This window comes from Tachypleus tridentatus, chromosome 8 (genome assembly GCF_004210375.1).
Source record: "Tachypleus tridentatus isolate NWPU-2018 chromosome 8, ASM421037v1, whole genome shotgun sequence".
NCBI lineage: Eukaryota > Metazoa > Arthropoda > Merostomata > Xiphosura > Limulidae > Tachypleus > Tachypleus tridentatus.
The window spans coordinates 35,880,766-35,893,158 of NC_134832.1; the positions used below are offsets into that span (position 1 = coordinate 35,880,766).

Consider the following 12,393-nt stretch of genomic DNA (forward strand, 5'->3'; position numbering starts at 1 on the left):
TGGTCACCGCCCACTCGTTGTTAGGGTAAACAAAAGCATGTTTGTAATACAGCAGCATACTACGGATTTAAACCACACAAAGGGAATTAAATCTCGTTCAATGATAATGATACAGGCACGCTGTCACTGGTGATTAACGTAAGAAACAATGTATACCGCTATACCTCAGACGCAGGTTTATTTAAAATGACTTATGTGTTCACGTACGTGTATTTAGAGATGAACAGCCATTAAAAACTGGAAATCCAATTCATTTTAACTGGAATAAGAAATTCCAAATATAAATTTTATCCAATATTTAATTATACAAATTATATCTATAAAGGCATTTTTTGTGTGTTTTCGTAGCAAATTTGTTTATTCATTATAAAACCTTGATGGTGTTCACTCTGGTGAAGTTTACATTACTTTATGAATAACATAAGTAAAATATCGAATATTTAAAAATTTCTTGGAAAAGTCAGTAATCGGACGCTATTTTTTTAATTATTTTAGTCTTGTAACATGGCATTTTTCTGCGAAGTAGTTATTTCCGACTTAATAATAATAATATTCTGGATAAAAACAAACACCTGATTTCAGCAGAACTTGCATTCCTTATACACGTCAAACCTGTGACCAACTTAATATTATCTCTTACAAGTAGTTACTACATTGGCCGTAAAATACCGAACGTTTCTTTTTCTTTAAAGAGTCCAAAAAAGATTATTTATCTTTATCTGAAAAAAAAATACATACATTTTTTTGAAATATGCGTGAACACTTAGTGGTAACTAAAGGTATGAAAAAGCAATAATGAAATGGTGATACCTACCTTAAACAATTACTGGAAATAAATAGTTTACGCTGAATCAGCGCAAGAGGGAAGGCTATCGAAGTCGGGAAGAAAATGGCTGAAAAATACCACCGGGATTGTTGTTGGTCATTGAAATCAGTTTTCACTAGAAAGAAAAAAGGACCTAATGGAAGTTTGATTTAATTTTTACAGTTACTAACATGAAACATATAAGTAAAAAAATAAAAATAACTGAATCTAGATATCTAAAAAAATATAAACTTTTCATTTATACATGTAAAAACGGCTGGTTTGAGTTAAGAAAATTTTTATGTAGAGTTGCGAACAACGTTTCGACATTCTTCGGTAATCGTCAGCTTCACAAAGAAAGAAAAAAAAGAGGTAACTGACCGATAGCTGACCACATGTTTGTGAAGGCGGTTGTGTAACTGAATGTAGGAATGTAGAGGGCGTGCTTAGATGTTTGATTATATTTATTAATATAGGTATAAAGGTGTTCCTTTGTATTGGTTTATTTTGGGCTTCTTTAATTTTGTGTTTATGTTTGTTTCTTTATTTAGTATCTGGGCGTTTTCTATGGTTATGTTGTGTTTATTTGATTTCCAGTGTTCAAAAACGTGTGAAGGTGACTTTTTGTGTTCTTTGAATCTGGTTTTCATTTTTCTACTTGTTTCTCCAATATAAAACAATACTTCACCAACATCAATAAGTTTCCTCCACAAACCGTAGAAAACATTATACGCACATACCTAGACAAAATGCAAAATCAACTAACTAATTAAAAAAATCAAGAAACCATATACTGCTGCATACCATATATTCCCGACATCAGCAGAAAAATAACCAACATTTGGCAAAAAACTAGTAACAAAATATGACATTCCAGTTAATATCACATTTATTCAAAAAGCAGACACAAAACAAGTAGGAAAATGGAAACCAGATTCAAAGAACACGAAAAGTCACCTTCACACGTTTTCGAACACTGCAAATCAAATAAACACAACATAACCATAGAAAACACCCAAATATTAAATAAAGAAACAAAATTAAACGCAAAATTAAAGAAGCCTTACTTCTATAACAACTCAAATCCAAGTAAACCAATACAAAGGAACACCTTTATATCTACATTAATAAGTATAATCAAACATCTAAGCACGCCCTCTACATTCCTACACTCAGTTATACAACCGCCTTCACAAACATGTGGTCGGCTATCGGTCAATTACCTCTTTCTTTGTGAAGCTGACGATGACCGAATAAGGTCGGAACGTTTTTCGCTCATCTACATAAAACTTTCCTCAACCCAAACCAGCCATTTTTACATATATATTTTTCTCTACAAGTGGGTTCTCTCGTCATCACTGATTAAACTTTCCATTTATATTACGTGAGAAGATTGTCAATACGATGAAGTCATAAGTTTTTAATATTTTAATAGTTACGATTTACACAGAAAGTGAAAGCAAGCAAAAGACACTGTCAGTTTCAGTGATTATAGAAGGATAGACAAATATAATTTAGTTTTTTTTAATTAGCAATTATAGAAAATATATCATATTAGCATACCGTACGAAAAAACAACAAAACTATTGAAGGGTTTTTGGCAAGCAAACAAAAGTTTACTGTTTATGCATTCATGTCAATAATTAATGACACAAACATACGTTTTCAATGGCATCTTACGACAAATCCACACATACACTGGGTAATTTGTAAACCCAGTTTGGGACCATATGTAACTGATTTAAAGTATATGCTTCAAGGAGCATGCGTCAATAGGAGCATGAGTAGACACAAGTTTAACGTTAGTATCTTCACCAAAATAATAGTAATATGTGAACATTTTTAACTTGTAATAAAATTGGTCGTTTTATCGCCTGTAGAGGGCAAAAAATGTAAAGACACGAAATACCTATAAAAGTCGATTTTCTGAAAAATGATAGCAAAAAAAATTTCTTGTATGATTATGTAATTAACTCCTATTTGTCACTTTTAATAAAAATGAATACGTATTTCGAAAACTCAAAATATCTTTCACAACAAATCTTCTTGGTTAATAAAAAAAGTGTGGAAGAAAATCAGTTGTTTATGTACACCCACTAATTCTTGTTTATCATAGACAGCAGCACTTTAGTTTCATCTACTGGAAATAGGATTTCTATCGTCTGAATAACTAGAACTATTTGAAACGTATGTTGTTGTTTTTTGAGGGGGGTAAACTACTATAATGTATGTAAAAAGACGAGTTACAAGAACAATTGAATAAAGACACTAACAACTCCTTCTTTGATTAAACTTTAAGTTCATTTAAGGAGAAATGTACAAAAATATAAATTACTTTTATACGTTACATGGGAGATAAGCAAAGATGTGATTGCCAATACATTTCAAACTCTTTAACGCTGTAGTTGAAGTCTAGATGGATATCACTAAGGGCTTAAAATGGTCACCTTGTACATGCTTCGTTATGGCAATGTTAGTGTATGGAAAATGTTTGTTTGTTTTGAGTAAGAATCGTCCTTATTGCCCATATTAGTTAGTTGTGGCAAGACCCAACTGCATGTTCCACGAATGACATGGTTTTCCGAAATTTTCAAAATGTGTGTGATTGAAACGGGGAGCGGATGTTGTTTGTCATGACAATGACAGAAAAATAATAAACAGACTGTTCAAGCCAATATAGGGGTAACAAAACACTTCAAATACACGGTTTCTAAATACTTAACTCTGAGAGCTACAATGCCTTTTTTCTACTGCCGCAGAGATACCAGAAGTTGTACATTTTTGATTAGTTATTAGACATTGTAAAGATATGTCTATGGAGCATTGAAAGAAAAGGATCATGTTCCTAGCTTAAGTGCTCTTACCAGTGCTAAGAAAGTAACCTAAATCAAAATACCAAATAAATGTGTTATAAAAACTAAATATTTTTAAACAATGTGACATTATACACTTTTGTAAAAATACAGTAACTCAGACATGGTGTCACCTATGGAAAATACGTAGGAGAGAAAATTTCAACAGGAGATATCAAATATGGTAGGGAAAGAGAGGATTGAATAACGTCATTTGAAGATCAGGTATTCCTAGATTTGCAGTTACCTGGTTCACATACACACATTCATATTAAAAACATTAAACTATCTGCTAAGAAGTTCCACAACATCTGGACATAAGGCATCTTCATAACAACTGGTGCATAGAGTGTAAGATGCACTTATATACTGCAAGAAGAGCCGTACAAGATACTATAGCATCTAACGCAACGCACTTGAGGGGCAGCGAGTATTTACAGTTAATACAATGAAGAAGAATCGTATCACCAATGATTGTAAGCAAGAGATTTTGACAGTCCTGCACCTACAGGTACTGAAGACTACAACTACTTCACTGGAATTACCAAATAGCATTTTCCAGTAGGTGCCATAAGAATACATACTTCCTACTACCGTGCGCACCGAGAATGCCTTGGATTGCTATAAGCAAAGCTAAGAACAGGCATGTCGTTGAAAGTATTTTGAAATAGTTTGTGCATCTGTAATGACGTTTTAATTGCATGAACAATTAAGATGGGCAAAAAAGACTTACGTTTAACTTTGCGCACAGTATACTGTTGAGAGAAGCTTCCATTTCAAATGCCAAAGGACACTTTCCAAAATACTTTTTTTTTAAAATGTTCGAAAATAATTTTCCTTATATTACAACGACAACAGAAGTAACTGAATGTTTCCTACATAGCAGTCATTGATGGTTATGGGCCCAAATGAATAAATCTTCAATGCCTTGGGACTACACTTTACTGATGACATGCACAGCTTATATTCAAACATAGAACAGCAGCTTAAGAAACAGTGGTTGTTTATTGTTAATCAAGATTTCCATGATAGCACTGAACTTTTGGTTACCAGAATATGTAAAAAAACGGCGAAAGAAGAATACAACAAAGGAAATAAAAATTTAAGAAAGGTAATCAAAGTCTGATTACCTCCTCCGTGGATGGAAGAACCAAAAAATAGGGAGCACTGGATAAAGCGCAATCTTAAAACTCTTACATTTGATGATAATAATGTAATGATTGTTTGAGCATTGTGCACATTTCGGACAACACAGACTATGACACGGGAAAAAATAAGGGAAGTGTACTGAAAATGCCACCATTTTCATTACAATTAGATGAGCTGCAGTGAAAAAGTTAAACAACCTCTCTAACCTATCTTCGTGGTTTAACATTTGTTATTTATCAGCTTAAGCAACGTCATATCCTCAAAAATACCTCTCAGGCACGGAAGGATAGTCTCGTTTTGTCACTACAACCAGGACATGTGGCATCTTTTAAGGCACAGCACCAACTGGTCAACTAGTAAGTAGCTGATATTGTAATGTCGCTCAGAGCCAAGCAAAGCGGAATATTGTGCTTATTTAGCTCGTGGTTTATGACATCTATAAGCTTTCACCTTCGCCAAGATACATCCCCACCTCTTCCAACACTCACGTAAACAAGACTGATCACGACCGGAAATTGTTGACAAGAGTGATACACATATTATACAGATGACTAAATGATAATACAAGATTCATCCGAGGGCTGAATTGATCACATTAAGATAAAGGTTCTTTCAATCACATATAACGTAATATACAAGCAACACATACTGCTATTTTAGATGCTCATTCTAACGTTCATATGAGCTGCGATAATAAAATATGATGGCACCCACTTATGCCATACAACTGATAAAATAAATATATTTTTGTGTAATTATTTCTGAGGTATTTAACATTGAAAATATACTTTCATTAAGATATGAGTCCTCACACGTTATCAGCCACGATCGCAAGAATTACAACATGGTAACAATATAATGTATCACAAGCTCTCTGTCACAAGTGTTGATATATCTGTGAACACTTACATGTGACAAGCTCTTATAGATATATATTGCTTGACTTGAAAATAAAAATTTCTCTGACGTTAACATTAAGCCAAGAAGAAGATATTTTTATTTTCATAACAAATCTGAAAAAACAGTTGCATGAATGTCGATACACAGTAAAGACAGGTACTGTCAAGTGAGAAAGGAGAAGGTTTGAAAAATCAGAATGAAGTTAAAATTTAAAAAGTTACACACATCCTCTAAGGTAATTTGTTTGTTTTTGAATTTCGCACAAAGCTACTCGAGGGCTATCTGTGCTAGCCGTCCTTAATTTAGCAGTGTAAGACTAGAGGGAAGGCAGCTAGTCATCACCACCCACCGCCAACTCTTGGGCTACTCTTTTACCAACGAATAGTGGGATTGACCGTCACATTATATCGCCCCCACGGCTAAAAGAGCGAGCATGTTTGGCGCGACGGGGATGCGAACCCGCGACACTCAGATTACGAGTCGCACGCCTTAACATGCTTGGCCATGCCGGGCCTCTCGAGGGGAATAAGGGGCTAACAATGAACTTTTTTTTTGAGTAATACAAAGTTGAACAAGCCGAAATCTGATTGTATTTAAAACAATAATATCATTACAAAGTATTTCAAAATAAATGAATTATATTTTTGAACGAATTCGATAAGTGTCTTCTATGCAGGACAATTTGTCAAATAAAAAATGAGAAAATAATGATTTAACTGGAACGATGGACATAATTAGTTTCGCTGTATTAGCAAATAATTTATTTTCCCATTATACAACTCAGCTCTTCACCTATACAGATATAACGAACGTCCACTCATGTTATAATTAGATTGTAAAATACTTCTTCAGCCTTGCCGATCGATATACTAAACAATGGAAAGTTACATTCTTGCACTAAATCATTTTTTTTCGTAATCGTTAAACAATCATTAATCGTAGCATAGTAATTAAAACAACTATAATGTAGAATAAAACTAGAAACATTAAAAGGAGTTGTTTAATAAACAAAATTGTTTAAAGATTATTTACAAATGTCATAAAACGAGTGACTTTCAACACACGATCATATAACTCTAACGTAACTTTCACACTTATAAATAACAGAATTTATATTCCACATTTAAATTCTTGCTGCTTTTATTTGTTGTTGTTGCTGCTGTTATTAACTTAAACACAAAAAGTTAACTATTTGTTATTTAGTACTCAGAAATTATTCTAGCTAAGTTGTGGGAGTTGACTACTGGCATTATTTTCGAAAATCGTCATTCTATTTAGATAATGTTGAATTCAGTTAGGTAGAGGCTTTTCCATAAGTCTTTACTTTCTGAATAGAGATGTGCAAAAGTAAAAATATCTACAGTGTGTCACATTTAACATTTCAATCCAAGCTAAGTATATTTTAAAACTGGGCAATCAAGTATTTCCTGCAGGGTCATTGTGCATAATTATTACACATTTGTATCAAATATTTTTCAGGCTTATTTCATACTATTCTTCTAAGCTTGTTTAATAAAATAGTTTTTATATTATCATTATGTACTATATTTGTACGTTTATCTCTACATTAAAACTACATAAGTGTGTTATAACTCTTCTCTTGTCTATCTGTTCAACTGCAAGACGAAATTATACAGTAAATTGGTTATTTACTTGTTTTGTCTCTATGTCTGTGTTAGATGACTATTGCATTGTCAGTTTTTCTCTTGTTAGCACTTATTCAACATTCCCATCTTGTGTTGATAGCAAAAAATGCACAAATGTACTTTGTTAACACTAACGTTTTGTGTTAGCGATGAATGTACGTCAATGTACTTTTTACTACATTGCAATTTTGTAATGACAATAAGTATACTCCAATACATCTTGCAGTATTAAAGTTCTATATATTATTATACAACGACCAACGCTAAAACTCTGTTGACAATGAGTAAATATCAATGTACCACAGTCAACGCTAATTTTCTGTGTTGTCAATGAGCATACGTTAATATGCCTCTTCAACGCTAATGTTCAGCGTTGACAAAGAGTGCACTTCTCTGTACTTCTTTGTAAATTTCAACATCCCTTGTCCATATTCATTTACAAATAGGTTAACGTTTATAATGAATTATAAAATATAAGAGTAGATCATTTGTGATGTATTAATGACATTTATACTGCGCTATTTATACTCAAATAAAGTATGTTTTAAATACTTGTTTTGAACTTATCTTTACAACGATGAGCTGAAGAGATTCATTAAAACTTTAAGCCTTCAATATAATTATGTTTGAGGAAATGTGTACAGAATTTAGGTTCATAAAAGATAACTGTTTGTTTCTGAATTTCGCACAAAGCTACACGAAAGTTATCTACGATAGTTGTCCTTAATTTAGCAGTGTAAGACTAGAGGGAAGCAGCTAGTCGTGAACATCCACCTCCAACTCTTGGGCTACTCTTTTAACAACGCACAGTGAGATTGACTGTAACATTATAGCACCTCCACGGATGAAAGGGCGAGACTATTTAGTGAAACGGGGATTCGAACCCACGACCATCAGATTACGAGTCCAGTACCTTAACTACCCGGCCATGCCAGGCTTCACAAAATATGAAACAGAATGAATATTTTTAATTGGTTAAGGTACGAAGGTCGATTAGAACCAAAGTTAACATCGTTTGCGTAAACAAGATTTAATCTCCTTACCCACGGTTAATCATTAGACTATGTGAGTTAAATAAAAATATCAGCTAAGCCTAGAATTGTTACCTAACCTATTATATGAATCCGATGTTATTTAAACTACCCCTAACCCCACCAAAAAAAAAAAAAAAAAAAAAGCGAATAAGCTTATCTACAGTACATCTACTTTATGATCCAATTTAAGAATTTCATAGTTATAAAATATCAGTTAATGAGTTAAGAGTCATTTTAAATAGTACAATTATAATCGATTAAATTATTAAAATCAGATAACGAGTAAAGCATCTTTTTCTCATAAACTATGATCCATATTTTAAATTCAATTCAACGGGAAATTTAATTTTATATTCTGACATTATTTATATTCATAGCCTCTACCTTACTTTTACGTTTATTGAACAAACTAAACATAACACGAAGCAAACGTTCCACTTTTGGCTTCTCTTTTAATTTTTACAGCCAGTCCACATGTACATATAACACCTGAAACACAATGCACACAAAATAATTCTGTTCTACAAACAATAGTAGTTACACAACACTAAATTTCATGAGCAAATAAGACTGATTTTATTGCCAAAAACTTAAAAGCTTTGAAGAAGCATCATTAATATTGCTAAATGTCCTTATAATGTTGTTAATTTGGTCAAAGATTTTCTTTAAAGTTCTGTTTCATGCAAAAAGATTCAGAAATAAAAACGATGACGTCTACTTCTGTATTTCGCAAACCAAGCAATATTTAAAGTTATAATCCATGATGATGAGGAAACCTACTTGTAGAGAAAATTGTATATTTAAAGTTGTTCACGTTATTAGAAGATATTTTGTTAACCTTGGTTTTAAAGTTTGTTTATTTTTAAGTATATGTTGTAATTATTAAAATCTTAGTGGCTTCATTTGTCATCACCACCAAACTAAATCCATCCATGATTTTATTAAAGTGAACAACGTATCAAAGAACCAACCTCCTTCATTATGTGTCATCCTGCATAACCACCAAATTATACAGTTTCTACAGCTGGTTGAAACGTACATCTACTAAAATTCTAGAATTATTCGATTTAAATTATAAATGTTCTTACTATTTCAGTCATTTTAATCCAATTTGTATCATCCCAGCGTATGTTTATATCTTTTTTGCCCTGTGCTCTCCTTTCCTTTGAAAACGTTTTTCTTTTCAACTTTCGTGATTGTTTTTCATACTTTTTAAACACTTTTTCTTTTCTTGGTTTGGGAAAACTATAGCATTCGCCTTCAGCATTCTTAACTTAACCCAAGTTGCTGACTTTCAAACTCGTGTCGCAGCAAGTTGCTAAGGATATCACTGGTTTCTCCAAGCGAATAATAATTAAGAATATAAAAACTGTACAGGATGTAGTGTATGTGGCAGCAGAGGTGTCTCGCAAATCAAGGTAAGTGGGTTAGGGTGTCATCAGTGAAAAAAAAAGGAAATAATGCCCTAGGTACTGTTAATGGTTTCTCTCCGTCATCTTTGTTAGTATGTACTAAATGTTAAGCTAATGTGGAAAAATTAAATTTGTGTTGCGACTGTTTATAATCTTCATTCATTGTCAAATGTTTCATTGGAATATATTCATTAATGCTAGAAATGCATTCAGTACCTTTACAATTTGTTTAACAAACTTTGAATTATATGTCTGTTTTGTATGTTGTAAAAACACAATTTTTTTCAACGAGTTTTAGTGTTTTGTGGTGTCGGATGAAACACAAAACACAAATTCAGATTTTATTATTCTTACTATTTAAACTTACTTATTCAATTTTTATGCTTATTCATTTCTCCAATTGTCCCCAAATGCAAGGCATTATTGCCATGGAAACTTCTTCGTCTACCGACGATGTTCACTGTAGCCCACAAGAGAATTTCTTATCGATCGTTTAAACAAAAGATTAACGACTATGCATGCGATCAGAATTGAAGCACGTCATCAACTCTAGCTCATCCAGTATATTTTCACTCTGTTGTCTCATGGTTACGTCGAGTGTTTTGGAACTTCGCTGAACATTGTGCGACACAAAAATTATATATTTAATAAAGTACAGCTACCTTGTATGTTTGTAATCAACAATTTCAGTTGTCAAATTGCCGTTTGATGCTTAATTTCTGGAAATTTATTTTTCATATATGCACAGATGTATAAATAAATAAATTACAACACTATAAGATATATTAAATGTAAATAGGTGATCAAATCAGTACCATATAATAATCAAATTAATAACAATCAAAAACATTCACAGCGAAACTACAAAAACCAAAAATGTTTTCATTACCAGCTCTTGTCATCATCATTAATTGATAACGAAAGTTGTTTGTGGTTATAGCTGTCAAATAACATGTTGGAGATACAGTTATGACAGAAAGTGTTCGTACCCCTGCGTCGTGAGTAGTTTTTCCTCATAACCTAAAAAGTATCACGATTAGGATAATGAAAGTATAGTATATTATACATATCATACCAACACACATCTACATAAAGTTTTATGTAAATTGAACGACAAATAAACTGTTTATAAACAAATAACTAAACATAGAAGGGGCAGAAAATGTTCGTGCGTCTACTTTAATGGTCAATTGTGTAGCCTTTCAGGTGAATTACTTGGCGCAATTTCTCCTCATAGCCCTCCATGATCGTTTGACAGTACTCGACTGGTATTTTCTTCCATTCTTCTTTACAGAAGGCCTCCAACTCTTGCAAGTTTTTCGGATGACGCTGATGAACCCTGGTCTTCAACTCATGCCAAACGTTTTCAATTGGGTTGAGATCGGGTGACTGCAATGGCCACCCCAGAACGTTTATATGGTTCCTCTGCAACCAGAATTGCACATATTTCGATGTGTGCTTAGGGTCATTGTCGTGCTGGAAGGTCCAACGACGCCCAAGCCGCAAGTTCCGAGCATCATTCTTGATACAAGTGCCTAATATATCAACGTACTCTTCTTTTTTCATGATTCCGTTAACTCGGTAAAGGCTGCCTACACCAGAAGAGCTGAAGGAACCCCATAGCATGATCGAGCCACCTCCGTGTTTAACTGTAGGGATGGTGTTCTTTGGACGATTTCGTTCCCCCTTCTTACGGAAAAATATAGCGAACATCATTATGGCCGAAAAGGTCGATTATTCGTCTGACCAAAGAATACTCTTCCAATAGGTGAAGAGGTTATTTACATGCTTTCTTACATACCTCAATCGTGCTTCTAAATGAACAGGCTTTAAATATGGAATTCTACGAGGACAGCATGCTTTGAACCCAGAAGAGCGTAACATGTTCGTAACTGTAGAGGTGCTTACTTTAACCCCAGTTTCCCTTTCCAGTTTCTGTATGTAATTACTTATTAAACGAGGGTTCCTACTAACTTCTCTGAGAACCTTCCTCTTGGTTCTCTCTGGAATTTTGATGGGGCGTCCGGAACAAGGGAGGTTAGCATTTGATCCTGTAAGCTTAAACTTGGCAATTATGCTTTGAACAGTAGATTTCGGCATATTAAGTTGTGTAGGAATACCGGAAAGAGACACAAGAGACTTGTACTTTACAATAATTCGGTTTTTTAAATCACTGGATAGTTGTTTCCTGTTCGCCATGTTGACCAAGCAGATAATGACGGAGACAGCGCTAAATTGCCGGAAGTACATTTGTTGCCTGCTAAATTCCAATAATTATGAACCCAGTGTCTAGTTCTGGAATGGTATAATGTAGTTTATTCTGAACTGTACGAACACTTTCTGCTCCTCCTATTTTTGGTTATTTGTTTATAAACAGTTTATTTGTCGTTTAAGTTACATAAAAATTTATATAGATGTGTGTTTGTATAATATTTGTAATATACTACACTTTTATTATCCTACTCGTGACACTTTTTAAGTTATGAGCAAAACACCACTCTGGACGCAGGGGCACGAACACTTTCTGTCGTAACTGTATTTATCTATCAGACAAATTCCAAACGTAGATTTCAAACTAATCAGCAGCAATGGAGA

The 12,393-nt window shown here is 33.4% G+C and overlaps 1 protein-coding gene across 1 annotated transcript in view; it reads right to left on the bottom strand.

The window, feature by feature from the left end:
- LOC143222171 (forkhead box protein P1-like) overlaps positions 1 to 12,393 on the bottom strand; it is a 201,731-nt gene that overhangs the window by 140,555 nt on the left and 48,783 nt on the right. The window contains exon 2 of the mRNA XM_076448248.1: positions 815 to 941. The gene's annotated coding sequence lies outside the window, so the exon portion shown is untranslated. The remainder of the gene's footprint in view (positions 1 to 814; positions 942 to 12,393) is intronic.